Raw genomic sequence first — 18555 nt, forward strand, 5'->3', positions numbered from 1 at the left:
TCATGCTTGTGGACTCCATTCTCAGGGAAGATCTTACTCCAGTATGTCTCCCTCTCATTTTGGAGAGTGAGAAGTTCCCTGAAGATGGGCTCCAGCATGAGTCTGGAAGTCTGGAAGAATAGACTTCTGGTCCTGGTGCCTGACTCAGATTGGATCCTGCAATATTATTCTGGAACACATACTAGTTCCGTTAGGTGGTCATTGTATAATTTAACCTCCAGATGAGAACTTATCATCTTTGTTATTCTTCTCTGCATTCTTTTAGGGCCTCAGCATTGTTTTTGACCAAAACTGGACACAGTATTCCAAGTCTGATCTCACCAGTGCAGTATATAATGGTACTATCACTTTCCATAATCTTGAAGCAATCCCTCAATTTATGCAGCCTAGAACTGCATTAGCTTTTTTTTTTTTTTGGCAGCTGCAGAGTGCATCTGGCTCATACGTAGCTAATTCTCCACCAAGGGCACTTAGATCCCTCTGACAGCTACTACTGTTGAGCCAGGTACATCCTATTCTATACCTATGCATCTGGTTTTTCCTGCTTAAGGACCTTACTTTTTTTACAATGAACTGCATCTTGTTAGGTAGGGCCCAAGTCTGTCAAGATCCTATCTATTTTCCAATGAGTTGATAATTCCTCACAGCTTGGTATCATCTGCAAATGTGATGAGTTCCCCATCTATCACCTCATCTACAGTAAATATTTTATGAAGATGTTGAAGAGCACTGGGTCCAAGACAGAACCTTGAGATACCTACTCCATACTTCCCTCCATATAGATGTAGCTTCATTGAGGACTACATGCTGAGTGTGGTTGGTCAGCCAGCTGTGAATCCATCTGGTGGTGGCATTGTCTATGTCACATTGTTCTATTTTACCAAGAAGTAGACAGTGGTCTACGTTGTCAAAAGCCTTACTGAAGTTCAAGTATATATATCCACAGCATTTCCCTGATTCATCAATTTAGTCACTTTATCAAAGAAGACAAAGAAGGTTTGTCTGGTATGATTTGTTTTTAACAGACCCTTGCTGGCTTTCTGGAATTGCCTTGTTTGTTTCTGTAAACTCAGAAATCCATTGCTTGATTATCTTTTCCAGGATTTTTCCAGGTATTAATGTCATTAATCATGCTATAGTTTCCTGAGTCCCCTTTTTGCCCTCTTTGAAGATTGGAACCACATCACGTCTTTTTTTTTAATCCTTTGGCAGTTCCCTCATGTTCCAGGACCAATGAAAGATTTAATTCAGTGGTTCCAATGTCACATCTACCAGCTCATTTTGTATCCTGGGATATAAAACATTTAGTCCACAGATTTGAACTGTCCAAAACAGACAGATGTTCTCTTATCAATTTCTTATCTATTTTGACCTGCATTCCTGTTCTGTCTCCCACCTTCAGCTTTTGATAGGTTATTTTTTTCTTTTTGCATAAAGACAGATGCAATGAAGGAATTAAATAGTTCTGGTTTCTCCTTGCTACCCGTCACCTTCTAGTCATCTTCTCCCATTAGTGGACCAACTATTTGAATATAGAGGAGCCACTTAATTTCTATATCTACTGCATTTCAGACTTAAGAAGAATCTGAAATAAGTACATTTGAAACATTCACACATGTAGGCATGCAGGCAACATCTTACAAAATGTTTAGAGATAGAATTGGGTTTGAGGCACTTATAACCTTAAATTTGTAAAATGACCACTTTTGATAACCCACAAGCATGGCCAGTAATCTGCGATGGTAAGAGTGGTAATCTAATCATATCTATAAAGTCACAGATTTCATATAATTGGTTAGAGCTCCAGGGATAATGTAATGATTAATTAATTCCTTAGATAACAATACAATCATTGGAAACTTTTGCCCTCATTAAGGGTAAACAGCTTCTACTAGTCCAGATGTTGCTGAAAAGTCACACTCAGCATGCTAGAACATGGAATTATAGGAATTTATCTCTTAAATATATTTCCATTCAGAATTCAAGTTGTATATCAACAAAGGTGTGCATATGTTTAACCATAAATTTTCGTTATACAAAAAGCTTTCAAATTATTTAGAATGGAATTTTAGACAATTACTTCCAATTTGGGCATTATTCAGTTTACCATTCTAGAAAATGTGTCTTCTGTGAGGAGCATCTATATACTGCTTAAATATGAGTGTAGTGTAAACCTATTTTATGTGCCCATATTGAAGCAGAGTAAGGCTGATCAATTTGGCACACTCCTTTTAGATGACTAATGAAATTGTTCATTAGACAATATTGTTTTATTTCATAAGCAGTGTTGATGCTATAGTTGTATGATTCCAAGATGTCACTTATGCTTATTAACCCACTAAATCTTTCCATCCAAGCAGTAACACTGTGATACATCAGCAAACAGACTAGATATTGAGAAGATCACTGCATTTGCATTAAAAACAGGCATCAAAGATTTTATCTCTTAGAGGCACAAAGAAACAGGAAAATGGAACAAATCAATCATTTCAAAGCTTCCACTTCATAGTAAGTGGCTTCTCTGAGAATATTTTATATGGGGTTAGGTTTTTTGGTTAACTAATCTGAAGATTTTAAGTGCTTGTTTCTAGAGCAAATATCCCTACCCTGATACCTATGGCAAGTCTTTTAGACTTGAGATATATACCCAAGGTACCTTGGGAAAGGTATTTTCATATATAGGGTAAGTTCTATATTTTTAGTTATGTATCTATATCTATAGAAGTTCTAAGTCTGTTCTATCATCATAAGCCTTATGAATAATGGAGTTTTCTGAATGTCTGTCAAGAGCAGACATATGTTGATCCATCTTTTTTCCTTACTCCACTTGATATGTCTTGGGGATGGCAGTGATTATAGATCTGTCCCAAACCTTCCTCAATTGTATCTGCAACATTAATGTTTCAATTGCCAGTATGTCAACATTCCAGATACTGTCATCATAATCAGTTCCTTTCATGCAAAGCACATTAGAACAACAAGCTTCTTCCCATTAACCCTATCTATGACATGTCTTTGGCATCATTTAATGTTCACATCTCTAATATAATGTGATTAGGATGGTACATCGCCAAGTGGACAAATACCATCTAACTACAATATATTAAGGATGTTCTCTGGCTCATACACAAAACTGGGTCAAAAAAGAAGCCAAGAAAGGGAGACAACTGATTCTTAGTTGAAGACAAATTAGTTAGTACTTTTATTTAAACTGAATTAATTTTAATTACAATTAGCCAGTAGTTAGATTGCATGAGGATATAAATGTAATAATACCATATATCATATCCAAACATTAAAAGCTATCTTTTGTATTCTGAGGAGAATATGCTGGAAATCAGCCAAAACAAAATATGCTGGAAATCAAAATCAGTAGCCTACAAAGAAAATCATTATAAGATGTGGTATCGATGGCATCTGGCCCCTGCAAGATTAGCAAAAATGTACCCAAATGTAGATCTGACCTGTTGGAAGTGCAGAAAAACACAGGGAACTTTTTACCATGCTTGGTGGCTCTGCCCGGTAATTAAGAAATATTGGAACAAGGTAAGGCTATGGATAAGAGAAATAACAGATTATGAAATTGAATTAGAACCTGAGATTTTTCTATTAGGCATGATCAAAAAGAACATCCGAAATGACATAAAATACCTAATGCTTCATATAATCACGGCAGCAAGATTAGCGCTAGCACAAGTTTGGAAAAGCGATCGATTGCCAACGGACCAGGAACTAATACAAAAAATATATACATGCGCAGAAATGGACAAACTAACTTTAGAGTTACAGGATAAGGAGGACTCTAAATATTATGCAATATGGAATAGATGGTACCAATGGATAAACCAGAGGAAAGGAAATGGTTAGAGATGAAATTTAGAAGAAATTAATATAATAAAAAACAGCACTGTCAGAGGGATAGAATATGGAATATCTTACTGTATGTTTGTATATATGTACATATAATACATATAATATATGTATATAGAATAATGGAAATTAGTCAATAGGTGAAGTTTATGTACTGTATATGTAAATTTGTTTCTTAATTGAGAGAAAAATGTATGTTTTAAATGTTTTTTTTTAATAATAAAGTTTTGTTTATAAAAAAAAATATGCTGGAAATCAGCCAAAAAATAGGTGGAGATACAGAGGAGACTATGCTGGATATCAGTTAAAATAAAATATGCTGGAAGTCAGCTAAACAAATAGTTGGAGATACAGAGGAGCATATGTTGGAAAATACCTAAAATAATATGGGATGAAAAAGAATATGTTGGAAGACAATTAAAATGAAGCAAAATGAGTATGAGATGAATCTGTGTAAATTGAAATTAGATGACAAATTTAAGAAAATTAAGTGTAATTGTTAAAGTTTAAGATTTAAAGATTTGATGAAATGGGTCTAGAGATTAAGGAATATAGATAAAATTTTGAAATAAATTGAAATAAAAATAGAGTTGTACATATTTGGGAACTAAGATTTATGGTGATAAAATAGTAAGGTACATTTAGATCAAGATGTTAGAATATTTTTTAAAATTTGTGTTTTTGATTTTAATGTTAAAAGATGTAAGGAAGGGAATTAAGCTAGATAGAATTTTGATTTATAATTGGATATAAGAAATGAGTAGAGTTTATTTGGAAACTAAGATTTTGGTGATGTAATAGACTGGTTTAGATTAAGATGTTAGAATTTGTGTTAAAAACGTTTGTTTTTATTTCTAATTTTAAAAGATGTAATGGGGAAATTGGGATTAGAGCTTGTTAAAGGAATGTAAGTGATTATAACTATCTATGATTGGATCAAGACTTTGTTCTTGACTTCCGGTTGACATTGCAGCGAGACAGTCGGGGAAATAGCAGGCTCTGATGAGTCCCGTGAAAATCCCGGCTGCCGAACCACCGCCGATGGGTCTATGGACCGAACCTGTCCTGCGGGGACGGGGGAAGAAGAGGGATGCCTCAGAAGACCGAGAGGAACAGACAAGTTCCTCAGAAGTCAGAGGGAACCCTCTGTGAGTTGGGGAGGGGGCGGCAGCCATGGCTGCCACGAAGCTGGGATAACTGGGCAAGAAAAATGCTTGAGGAAAGCAAAGTAAAATGGAGCCTTTTGAAGCTGGGTGAGTGACAACAGCCCAGGCTTGTAACAACGTTTGGAGCAATATTAGTAACTAGAAGACTCCTAGCCTAAAACAGCGGCTAAGCAACAAAGGGGCTTTGGAATTTTTTTAAACTGTAACTTTAAAGAATAAAATCTGAGAAACAACTAATTTTGAAACAGAACTAAGAGACTTAATTTAGAGATATGGTAAAAGGACTAAACACTTTAAAGATTTGAATTGGACTAAGGAGAAAAAAAAGAAGATTTGATACTTTTTTAACTAAAAGAAGAAAATAAAGTGGATAGTTATATAATAAGAAATAAAATGGAGTCTTGCATGACTAATGGGAAATGTGGATTATAGAGAGACACTAGAGGAACTTTGTAACCTCCCTTTGTTATGAGAACTTTGAGCTCTACAGGAAAAAAAAAATTGCTGAACTGTGGAAGAGGACTTTTCTTTCCTGACTACAAGCAGCTTGACTTTGGTGAAAAGAAAAGGAATCTACAATGGAACTCCTACAATTGAACAAATAATAATTTGAAAGTTGGCGCAGGAATAGAAGAAGGATTAAGTGCAGCCTTAAAAGAAAGAGATTTGATACATTATATCCAGAATAAAAATATGAAAAGAGATTTAATTGGACTTATGGAGAATAAAATTAAAAACTTGGAAAATGGAAGGAAATTTATGTTTGCAGACGAGGAAATGAAGATAATGTGATTAAAAATAAAATAAAGTAAAGATGATTGTAATAAATTAAAGGGAGGCTTTTCTAGAAATTAATACATGTAAAAATATGTTTAATACAAGAACTATGTTTTAATGGTAAAATATTAAGGTAAAGAATAAGGGTGAATATGATTAATTGAAAATGCTAAAAGGAATTTAAAAATATGTTTTAAGCAACAACCATGTCTCAAGATTAAAATGTTATGAATGCTATGAAAAAGGATAAAGAAAAATATGATTAAATGAAAAGCAATGCATAGATGGAGAAAAACAACAAAGAAAGGTTTAAGTAGAGATTGTTAAACCAACTATGAACATGTTGTATTTAACAGCCAGAAAGCTATAATATGCTGTATTGAACAGCCAAACAAATGGTCATGCTGGGTATCAGCCAAAACGAAACTTAATATGCCGTGTAACGGCCAAGAAACAAAAATAAAGATGCTGTGTTCAACAGCCAAACAAACCTGAAAATGCCTTGTAATGGCCAAAAAACAAAATTAATATGCTGTGTTTAACAGCCAAACAAAGGGCATGCTGGGTAATGGCTAAAAAATAAAAATACGCTATATTCAACAGCCAAAACAAAGGGTTATGCTGTGATTAACAATCAAGAAATAGAACTGATTGGTTTAACATCAAAGATAATAAAAAGAGGTGGAATAATTAAAATGAGGAGGTGTATGTTGAGAGTGATAGTTAAGTTAAAATGTATAAATTAGGTTTAATAATAATTAAATAATTATTTAATCTGTTATTAATTAATCTGTTTAATGTTTAATCTGTTTAATATAATTGTATGATTTATATTGTTAAAATATCCATCTAAGCAAATGAAAGAGGAAAATGAATTGATAACTAGTTAGGATTTAAGATTTAAGTAACGGGTTTTTGGGGATAATGGCATAGTTATATAGGTAGATTTGCGGGAAATATTTGTTTAAAATATTGAGTTGTATTAATTGAAAATAAGATTTGTTAATGATTTGTGACTGGAGCAAAAGCTTCGTTTTGAAAAGATGTGTTTTATGATTTTTTTTTGTTTAAAAAAAATAATCTAAAAAAAGACTTTGTTCTTAAAAGATATATTTTATTTTATGTTTGGAAAAAAATATTTTTCAAAAAAAAGCTATCTTTTGTATTCTGAAGGTGGACTCTAGCTAAGCATACATGTGAAGCACTTGTCACTAATGTGAGAGAGTCCCAAATTACAGGCACTATAATTCCCAAAATTGTAATCTTTCATGGACCAGATTGCATCCATTTGCAATATAATACTTCAACAATATATACATTTTAAAAATAAGTAGAAGAAGTCAGTAAAATTCTCCCTACTAATCTGAAAAATATCATCAGTATGATCAAAACATGTTTCCATTGCAAGTTAATTATTAGACAAATTGACAGATACATGATGGAACTTCATTTGCATGGCCGCGCTGAGGATTTTGTGCAATTCCTGCATGATAAAGTCGCTCGGATTCGGGATGGCTTGGACTCCGATTGGATGAGTCCAGGGGAGGAGACAGGGGCAGGCCTTGAGAATATTATCTGGGAGGAGTTTGATCCTGTGGCTCCCGAAGATGTGGACAGGGTTCTGGGTAGGATTAGTGCCGCCACATGTTTATTGGACCCGTGTCCCTCCTGGTTGGTACTGGCCTCCCGGGAGGTTACACGAGGCTGGCTCCAGGGGATTATAACTGCTTCTCTGAGTGAGGGTGCCTTTCCCGCCGCCTTGAAAGAGGCGGTGGTGAGGCCCCACCTCAAGAAGCCTTCCCTGGACCCGGCTGAATTAGTTAACTACCGTCCGGTCTCCAACCTTCGTTTTGTGGCGAAGGTTGTTGAGAGTGTGGTGGCACGACAACTGCCCGGGCACCTGGATGAAGCTATCTATCTAGACCCGTGCCAGTCGGGCTTCAGGCAGGGGCACAGCACAGAAACGGCATTGGTCGCGTTGGTGGATGATCTCTGGAGGGCTCGGGACAGGGGTTGCTCCTCTGTCCTAGTCCTATTAGATCTCTCAGCGGCTTTTGATACCATCGACCATGGTATCATGCTGCGGCGGTTAAGAGGGTTAGGAATAGGGGGCACCGTTCTGCGGTGGTTCTCCTCCTTCCTCTCCGACCGCTCTCAGTTCGTGTTGGCAGGGGGGCAGAGGTCGACCTCGAGGCATCTCGCATGGGGAGTGCCACAAGGGTCGGTCCTCTCGCCCCTTCTGTTCAACATTTATGTGAAGCCACTGGGTGAGATCATCCGTGGTTTTGGGGTGAAGTGTCATCTGTACGCTGATGATACTCAGCTGTACATCTCCACCCCAGACCACCCCAACGATGCCCTTGATGTGATGTCTCGCTGCCTGGAGGCCGTGCGGGTCTGGATGGGGAGGAACAGGCTCAGACTCAACCCGTCCAAGACCGAGTGGCTGTGGCTGCCGGCGTCCCGATATAGTCAGCAGGTGCCATCGCTGACTATTGGGGGTGAATCTTTGCCCCCCACAGAGAGGGCTCGCAATCTGGGAGTCCTCCTGGACGCACGGCTGTCTTTAGAAGAGCATATGACGGCCGTGGCCAGGGGGGCCTTTTATCAGGTTCGCCTGATCCGCCAGTTGCAGCCCTTTCTGGACCGGGACGCCTTGCGCACGGTCACTCATGCCCTTGTCACCTCCCGGCTGGACTATTGTAATGCTCTCTACATGGGGCTCCCCTTGAAGAGCACTCGGAGGCTCCAACTGGTCCAGAATGCGGCCGCGCGGGTGGTTATGGGCGCAACTCGTTGTGCCCGCGTGACATCCCTCCTGCGCGAGCTGCACTGGCTCCCAGTGGTCTTCCGGGTGCGATTCAAGGTGTTGGTTACCACCTTTAAAGCGCTCCATGGCATAGGACCCGGGTACCTTCGAGACCGTCTTCTGCCACCAATAGCCTCCCACCGACCAGTCCGCTCCCACAGAGAGGGTCTCCTCAGGGTGCCATCAGCCAAGTTATGTCGGCTGGCGACACCCAGGGGGAGGGCCTTTTCTGTGGGAGCCCCAGCCCTGTGGAATGAACTGCCCCCGGAAATACGCAAGATCTCCGACCTCCGAGTGTTTCGTTGCGCACTGAAGACCCTGTTGTTCCGCCAGGCAGGGCTATCAACTTAATAATTTTAATTGGGGTATTTTAGATGTTTGGGGTTTTAAATCGGCCAAATCTATGTAATTATTTTAATTTTTAATTATTGTTGTGTGTTGTGTTTTTAAATTGGCTGTACACCGCCCTGAGTCCTTCGGGAGAAGGGCGGTATAGAAATAAAATTATTTATTTATTTATTTCATTTCACAATTCTAGAAAAATAATTTTACCTTTTTTCTATATTTTAACAAGGGCAAAGGATTCTCAGGTGAGCTATATTTTAGTGATATAGTCTCTTTCACCATGTGGCCAGCAGAGCCTTAGTAAAACAGGAGTGAAACAGAAAATTCTGCCAAGCATGTAGAAATAGTAGGAAATACTTTATAGCACTTTGTTACACTAGCTAATGAGCTTCTCTTGATCTTTGAAGAGGTGGCATACATAGATAAAACACATTTTTTTAAAAAAAAAGTTGAAAGCAATGACCATTTGGAAAAGCAGTGAATTAGTAAATAATTATTTCATAATTTGTGGTCATAGAAAGGAATTAAAGGAAAACTTCACCAATAGTTGTAATTGTTGGCCTTTTCCTTATGCCCAGGCTTATGTTTTGAAAAAAAAGGCAAAATGTTAAATATTTAATTTTTAAATTTAAGTAACATTGTGATTCTTTATATACTTTCCTGGGAAAAATCCCAATGCACTTCAGTTATGCTTACTTCCATGTAAACAACCCCGATTGTGCTAAAAATTACTCAGGTAGTTTAAACATTTATCTATTGTCCTTTACTGTAACACTGTGAATAAAATCCACTTTGAAATCTACAAATAGTTAAAATGTTTTGACACTTATCAACTAGTCAGTCAGTCAGTACAGATGCCTAAATTCTTTGAAAATTAGATCAGGGAAGTTATCATGCCTTAATAATCGACTGGGCAATCTGTAGTCTTCTACATATTCTTGGACTATACATTTTTAACATTTTTAACTACTGGTCCTGCAGTAGATGGCTAGGATATATTGAATTTAGAGTCCCATAGATTTTAATCAGATGTGCCTTTTGATTGGTTACAGAATAATCTGTCCATTTGAAACCATATTTAATGTTTTGTGCTACAATTTAATTGAAAATTATATTGGTTTAACTGGAATCAGTGTAAAAAGATTTTTCTCATTTGTAATTTATTTTAATCATAAATTGGCTCCCAATATTAGAATGAATACTAACTTAGAGGTCTGGAGAAAATCCATTGTCTTTTATTTAATTCTCTGTATTGGTTTATAAATTGCAGCCTCCAAAGCCAATGGCAATCATTTCTAATGGACCTATTACAACCATAGCTTCACATTAGCTCAGTTGATTTAAAAAGTAGAATCCATGAGCACTGTAATTTTGCTTTCATATTGTTGTTTAACTAATTTAGTAGTCGAAACTGGATAGCTATTGGCATATATTACATATAATTGACACTCAATGATTTAAAATTAGCCATTTTTATTCTGCTCATGTCAGTGCTTTTAATTATAACATAACTGATCCATTTGCTTAAGAGTGAAATTAAGTGACAGCAGAAGTTGCAAACAAACATAATGTGATGTGAGCATGAAAGGGCAGAGCTTCTGTCACAACATTGTCTCCTCTAAAGTTCTGTATCTAGAGCACCTAATAGCAGTTTAAAATGCTAAACTTAATAAAATAATTATTAAAACACATTAATAGTATCAACGGAAAGTATATATGACTACTTAGACTCCCAGGTTTGTGGATACAGTATAGAAATGTATTCCCAATTAGCAGCAATTTCCATATCAGATTCATTCAATCTTTTCTGGTAGCCTTAGACTGGAGTAACTATCAATCATCATGGCTAGAAATCAGGGATTATGAGGATTATGGTTTCACCATTCCAAAACTCAGAAAGTTGTTATTAAATACTATTGAGAATAAAAAGACATTATGCAACTATCAAATAACAGTGCGGGACAGTTACAATCAACAAAAATTGGTAAGAAGTTCCCTAAATTTCATCTTACTACTAGAAAATAATATATCTGTTAAATGTAACTCAGTTGGAGCAGAGTTAGAACTATAGTTCAGAGATAGAGTACTTCTTCTGAACACAAAACATTGAAGTCTCAATCCCTGTATTTTCATTTATAGGTAAAGATAAAGGTCCCCCTTGCATATATGTACTAGTCGTTCCTGACTCTAGGGGGCAGTGCTCATCTCCGTTTCAAAGCCGAAGAGCCAGCGCTGTCCGAAGATGTATCTGTGGTCATGTGGCTGGCATGACTAAATGCCAAAGGTGCATGGAACACTGTTACCTTCCCACCAAAGGTGGTCCCTATTTTTCTACTTGCATTATTTACGTGCTTTTGAACTACTAGGTTGGCAGAAGCTGGGACAAGTAATGGGAGCTCACCCTGTTACATGGCACTAGGGATTTGAACTGCTGAACTTCTGACCTTTCGATCAACAAGCTGAGCGTCTTAGCCACTGAGCCACCATGTCCCTTATGTTCACTTATACTTATGCCCTAAATCTTGGACAATCTTTGCAATGCAGAAGGTTATAGAAACCAAAATAATAGCTCAGATCCCAAGATCCCAAATTAGTGCCTCCAATCCTAGTGATTTTGAAAATAATCCAGATTTAATTGTTGAATCCAGAATGAAATTCAGAAAAATGGGACTCTATTATTGTCTAGCTGTGGAGAAAATTGAATTCTTTATTCTTTAAACAATATATACAGTCCGAAAAACATATGGTGAATATGCTTTGAATAAACAAGACTTTCACCCCCAACATGCATAGCTATGGGTATTAAACCCACTTTCTAGGACACTTAGAACCAGTTGACCATAGAAAATATACAAATAGCATACACTGATAAAGAACACCCAAGCTACCTAGTTATGTTATATGTGCCAAACATGTAACTGATGTTATGCTTATTAAAGAATAAACAAGCTAATGAATTTCTATATAAAAATAATATGCTTATCATATCACTATGACTTTCTTTTTAAAATGGCCTAAGATCATTGCATAATAAAGTTTGTTATAATTTCATCAGCATATTGATCTTTTCCATGGAAAAGCTTGTTTTTTTTCAACCATGTGGCATAACTAACTACATCTGTTTGTTATCTTAATTGAATGAGATGAAATTTACAAAAAAAACTAAGCAATTCTGAAAGAATAAAACCTGCCAACTATCCCCTTTCCTGCTATTCCTGTAATCATTTCATATCCACTGAATATTTAAACATGTACTATCACTTGATTATCCTATAGGAAAAACAATGGGATATTTAAAATTCATGGTAATTTACAACAATCATTGCCATGGTTTCAGTTCTTAATCAATCATTGTTCTTCATCCTGGTACTCCAGGTAGTCTTGGTGGGAAGACAAGTCAGGTCCATTGTTTTTTTTATGATCCATCTTCTCTCACCAAACTGTCTCCCTGACTGACATTTGTGGTAGACAGATTTGCTCTCAGGAGATGTGAGTGGCATTTATTCAAATTACTCCCGCTCTCGAGCAACTCACTATTCTCAGTACTGTTTTGTTTTGCTACTTTGCACCACAGTTCTTCTTTGGACATTTTAGGAGAAGTCACTCATGATTTAAGTTCTGGGTTGAAGGAATAGATGATTTTAAACTCACTGTGAGGGTTTCATGCTGCTGTAGTTATACTCACTTGCACTTTCCAATTCTTGTTAAGGTTTCTTCCATCAAGAGGCACAAAATTCTGCAGAGACAGAAGTTCACATCCTGTCTGGTACTTACCTCATCAGTAGAGATCTTTGGGTGAAGAACCTAATGCAAATGATGGCTAACTTTTTCCAGACAGAGTGCCCAAAGCTCCTGAACCCCCAAAATGCAATGCGTGCATACACCCTGACCCTGCATGTGCAGCAGAGACCAGAAGATTAGCTGGCTGGTAGGAGGTGCGCATGCGTGCATGGTGGAGCTGAGCTGGGATGACAAGCCATCAGAGAGGGCACTACATTCCACCTTTGGCATCCATGCCATAGATTTGCCATCACGGCACTAGACAGAACCCAAGATTCAGACTATGCAGAGAAGGCTCAGAGATAATAGAACTAGTACTGACAGGTTATAAGATGCAGACAGGAACAGTATAAACTGAACAGCACAACAAATAGCTGGCATTGTGTACAGGATCATCTCTACAGAATATGGGCTAGATTTTCCTAAGTCTAGGCGAGAGATCCCATCAAAGCTTGTGGAAAATAAGAAGGCTAAGCCTAAGATCATGTGTGATTTCCAGACAGAAATGCAGGTACTGGCCGATCAACCAGACATCATGTAATGATGTATGTAATCATGTAGTGGTGCTGAGTGAGCAACATCAGAAAGAAGGGGTATAAGAAACTGGAGAAGTACCAAAGCCTAAAGAAAGAACCGGAGACAATATGGAAAGTAAATACCAAAGTGGTCCTAGTGGTGATAGGATTAAAATTTAAAATTCTGTCCTTCCCCTTTCCCTCTCCCTCTCCCTCCCTCCCTCTCTCTCTCTCCCTCCCTCCCTCCATCCCTCCCTCCCTCTCATTCCATAAGTAACCACTTTGGACACATTGTGTGAATAATACTTCTCTTTAGAAGGTTGTAATGTTGGGTGAAATGTAAGCAAAGAGAAGAAGAGGATGAGCAGCAGCAACATCCTCCCCGGACCACCCCAATGATGCCCTTGAAGTGATGTCCCAGTGTCTGGAGGCCGTGTGGATCTGGATGGGGAGGAACAGACTCAGGCTCAACCCATCCAAGACCGAGTGGCTGTGGTTTCTGACATCCCAATATAGTCAATTGATGCCATCACTGACTATTGGGGGTGAATCGCTGGCCCCACAGGGTGGGAGTGTCCCCCACACTTGGGTGTCCTCCTGGATTCACAGCTGTCTTTAGAAGAGCACTTGACGGCCGTGACCAGGAGAATTTTTCATCAGGTTCGCCTGATTCGCCAGTTGCGTCCCTTTCTGGATCGGGACTCCCTACACACAGTCACTCATGCCCTCGTCACTTCCCGCCTGGACTACTGTAACATTCTCTATATGGGGCTCCCCTTGAGGAGCACCCGGAGGCTCCAACTGGCACAGAGTGCGGCCGCGCAGGTGGTTATGGGAGCAACATGGTGCTCCCGTGTGACACCTCTCCTCGCGAGCTGCACTGGCTCCCGGTGGTCTTCCGGGTGTGCTTCAAGGTTTTGGTCACCACCTTTAGAGCGCTCCATGGCTTAGGACCTGGTTATTTACAGGACCGTCTACTACCACAAACAGCCTCTCACCGGCTGGTACGCTCTCATAGAGAGGGGCTCCTCCGGGTGCCATCAGCCAAACAATGTTGACTGGCGGCCCCCAGGGGGAAGGCCTTCTCTGTGGGGGCACCCACTATTTGGAATGAGCTCTCCCCAGAGATACGGAGGATCCCGGATCTGCGCACTTTCCGCCATGCTCTTAAGACCCTCCTATTCCAGCAAGCCGGCCTGGCCTAATTTTCTCCCCTGTTTTAAAATTCTTTTAAATCGAAATTTTAATCTGTTTTAAATTATTGGGATTTTTAATTGTCTCGGGCTAAATTATTTAATCTGGTTTTAATTATGTTTCTAACTTTTGTATCTATGTATTTTATTTTGTGCCTGTTCACCGCCCTGAGTCCTTTGGGAGTAGGGCAGTATATAAATTTAATAATAATAATAATAATAAAACATGGTTGGATTCACTTATACTGTTACAGTTATAATACCCAAAGTACCAGATTAAAAACAAATTGACCTGGAATAAATCAATGTGGTCATTAAGAGTTGATGCCAACTTGATGGCACATTATCAATCAATCAAAGGTGCAATGAAAATAAAAGCAATTGACTGTCTGAAAACAAAACCAGTATATATGGAAAGAATGATATCTGACTTCAATAGATCAAAACAACTTCTGTGGAGCTTTTCCCCCTCACCAGTTCTAAGTACAAGGATGCCTCAAAAAGGAAGAAAAATATATAATAAATTGGTGGGTTTTTTAAAAGAGTACTATCCGTCTTCAAAGTGTAATCGTTTAGATTGGCTGGGAACACTGGAAGTGGTAAACCAACACATCTGGAAAGCATTAGGCTGTTCCTTATACCATTATTATACTATTTTGTAAATGAATATATCCTTATTTTAAATGAAAGTTTTCAAAACTCCCTCAAGTTTAATGAAATACATTTGACATATTATTCAAGTGACAGAGAACTGTGATTGATATATTTTCCATCTTTAGCCATGCAGAGAATACGACCACCAACAATTTAGAATTTAATTTAATTTAATAACGTTTATTGTTATTGTACATATATACACAGTATATCCATACAACGAAATTCACATAACACCCAGAGACCAAGCCCAACACACATGACAATCCCCAGACACACCCCCACCCACCAAAAATTCCCCTCCCCTAAACCACCCAAGTATCTACACAGCAGACCAAGTATTGCTGTCCAACAGCTCACTGATAGTGGCCCTTTAATTCATTGTTGACTGCAATTATAGTTCTGGGATAAAAACTATTCAGAAGACGTGTAGTCTGAGTTTTAAATTAGTCATGAATAACATGTCCACCTCGGCTCTTGATCCAACCCTTCTTTGGATCTTTACAATGTTCTAGGTTTTATTAGATATTTTGCCTATGTAGCATATAACTGTAATTGTAAAAATAGTTTAAAAATACTCTAGCATTATGTACATTTATTCATGGCAAAGAAACAGATGCCTCCATAATTCTGCAACTGATTTCAGAAAAAGAATGTAAAAGTATAAACCTAACAGAGCCAAAACTAATGTGAGACCAGAAGATATAGCTGACTACTTGAAGTAGTTATTGACTTATTTAACATTTTATCCATGTTGTGAGAGAGACCAGAATTTTTGATATGACAACTTCTATTTAATTTATAAATATTTAGTATTCCCTTAATTGTTAGTTTTCTAAAAGACCCAGAACTTGTAGAATGGACTTAAAAATGACCTTTACTAGGTACAGTAAAAATACAATAACAATAAATTGAGCAAGCAATGACTTGCTGATCAAAATTCAACTGTGTGATGGACACCTTTTGTCCCCTGCTCGAGTTGAATAGCCTTTCAGCCAATTTTCGTCATAAATATAATGTTACATTTCAACAAACATTTCATTATGAATATTCAGCATACTAGTTTTAATCCAAATGTTTTCCCATATTAGTGGTTTCCATATGAAACTGAGAAAAGAAAGCAAACATGAAATGAAGGGATGTTGCTAATCAGCTATCATTCCCAATTTGTAACAACCTTACTTTGGTTTAGGATAATTACAGGAGAAACAATTGCATGGTGACCAGGTGTGATGGGGATTAAAACCTGGCATCTCTAGAATAACAAAAGTACAAGACAGATATGATCTTTTCTTGAGCATGGTTTACATCGAAGCGTGGGGATATAAATTTGAAAAATAAATCAATAGAAGATTAGTCAGATACTGTGTGACATTGGAGTTAGAAAATCATCGGGGGGGGGGAGGAAGAAGGGGAAATCAGTCTCTGTAGATCTGGAACTAAGAGAAGGGAGACTGCAAAGGTTGCTCTTGCTACAGTTCACTGCCCATGCACCTCCAGTGAATTAAATCTGATTGCACAGACCTTGTGAAGGTTACAAAAGTTAGCATGAAAAAGAGACTTAATTCTCTCTTCGTTGAAACTATTTTTCCACTGGAAAAAAGTTCTGAGCACAGTAATAGGCAATTCTCAGTGAGCAAATACTATGGGGAAAAAGGTTGAAACTCATTACACCTAATATACTCCCCAAATAGCTGGAAACATATAAGTGGCACAGTAAGAGAACTCTCACAGTGTAACTAAAGCGATTCACAGATATATTAATTTCAACTATGACTTTTTTTTTTGCCAAAAAAACATTCTATTTTAACATTACAATAAAGAAGTAAATGCAACAATAACAAAATGGTATCACCCAAAGATTAGCAATTCAGTATGTGTCCAAAAACATATTTAGAATATTTTAGTAATATTAACTTGCTAATTTCCTGAAAACTTTAATAAGGCTAAGTGTTTTCCCCAGTTTTATATACAATGAGAACTGAAAGACTATTAGATTATGTTCTCTGTATTTGTTTTGATTAAATTTTTGATTAAAGCTAACACAAAATAATATTTATTTCATTAAGAGCTCCAAATAATATTCTCTTATCCATAATGTATATTCTTCTAGTATCATTTAAGACACTTCACAGAGAAGGTTTTTTTAAACCTATTTTAAAGATTGCCTTAAATCTTTTAACTGTTAAATTTATGAGCATATAAGTCAAATGGGCTACCAGTTCATCTTTAATATCAGTATTCTGCAAAAGCAATATTATTTTCCCTTTCTTCTACATGTTCCAAATAAATTTTCCCACTGGTGTTTCTTTATGACATTTCCTCTTTTAAGAAAAGTTCTTAAGACAAATTGCTTATTCATCCATCGATCTGCTGCACATTAGAATACTGGGCATCCTAATTGTGTCTCCTTTTTTATTTCTCAGTGAACTGACATTGCATGAAATATATGTGGGAACTATGTTGGACTTGGTTGTATGTTTGCATGCTTTTGAACAAAATATTCCTAGGAAGGTGGCAGATTTCTGGTGATGGTTGCAACATAGGTCACAACTCATATACTGTATATGATTAGAACTTGAAATAGGAATATTATAGTGTGGTGATTACCTGTTTCTGAATCTTGCCAGGCAGGATCATATTATTTGGTATTCCATTTTATCTCACATATGGCCTCTGACTACTATTGAGTTATCCTATTAGAGATAGGATAATTACACTAGCAAATTTTTCAATCTCCATTCTTTCAAGAGCAGTTTGAAATCCATAACTGTCCTGGCTTTACTGCAGAACTGCACTCAGAAATACTATCAACAAGAAACAAAGAGCACTACTCTGACACAAGCTGCCACAGGATCTGCAGTAATTAAAATTTCTCAAGTCATCCCTCTACCGGAAAAAGAAAGAAAGAAATTAAAAGTACAGGAAGTGTGGAGCTTTGCATCATTTCTCTCCTGCCAAAGAAAAGAGAACCTGAATCTCTCAGTTTAATCCCTGCTCACTTCGTCTAAACCAGAACAACCCAGAGTTTAATATGAATGAGTTTTAACAGTGATGGAATATAGTCAGCAGAAAGAGTGTTATATTGTTTTAAGTAATTCCAATTTTTCTTAAGGAAGAGCTGTTTTTTTAAAAATATGTTTCTCAATATATTTATCTCTATGATTCACTTTAATATTGTTAATAACTTTGCATTTAATCTAGCAGTTCCAATTTCTCTCATTAATGTCTCTAATTTACTCAGAAAGCAAATTGCAACATTTTAATTCTTCAGAAAAAATATCTTCTGATGAGTCTATTTTCATTTACTGCAGCATACAAATAGAAAATTACTTTAGATTTAAGATGATTGCTTATAAAAAGGAGCAAGTTTGACATACATATTTAATAAATAAATAAATTTGAGAGAGAGAGGTTAAACACATGTTGTTCAGCTTCACAATTTA

The sequence above is a fragment of the Pantherophis guttatus genome, chromosome 4 (assembly GCF_059756535.1).
Source record: "Pantherophis guttatus breed Tessera chromosome 4, ASM5975653v1, whole genome shotgun sequence".
Classification (NCBI taxonomy): Eukaryota; Metazoa; Chordata; class Lepidosauria; order Squamata; family Colubridae; genus Pantherophis; species Pantherophis guttatus.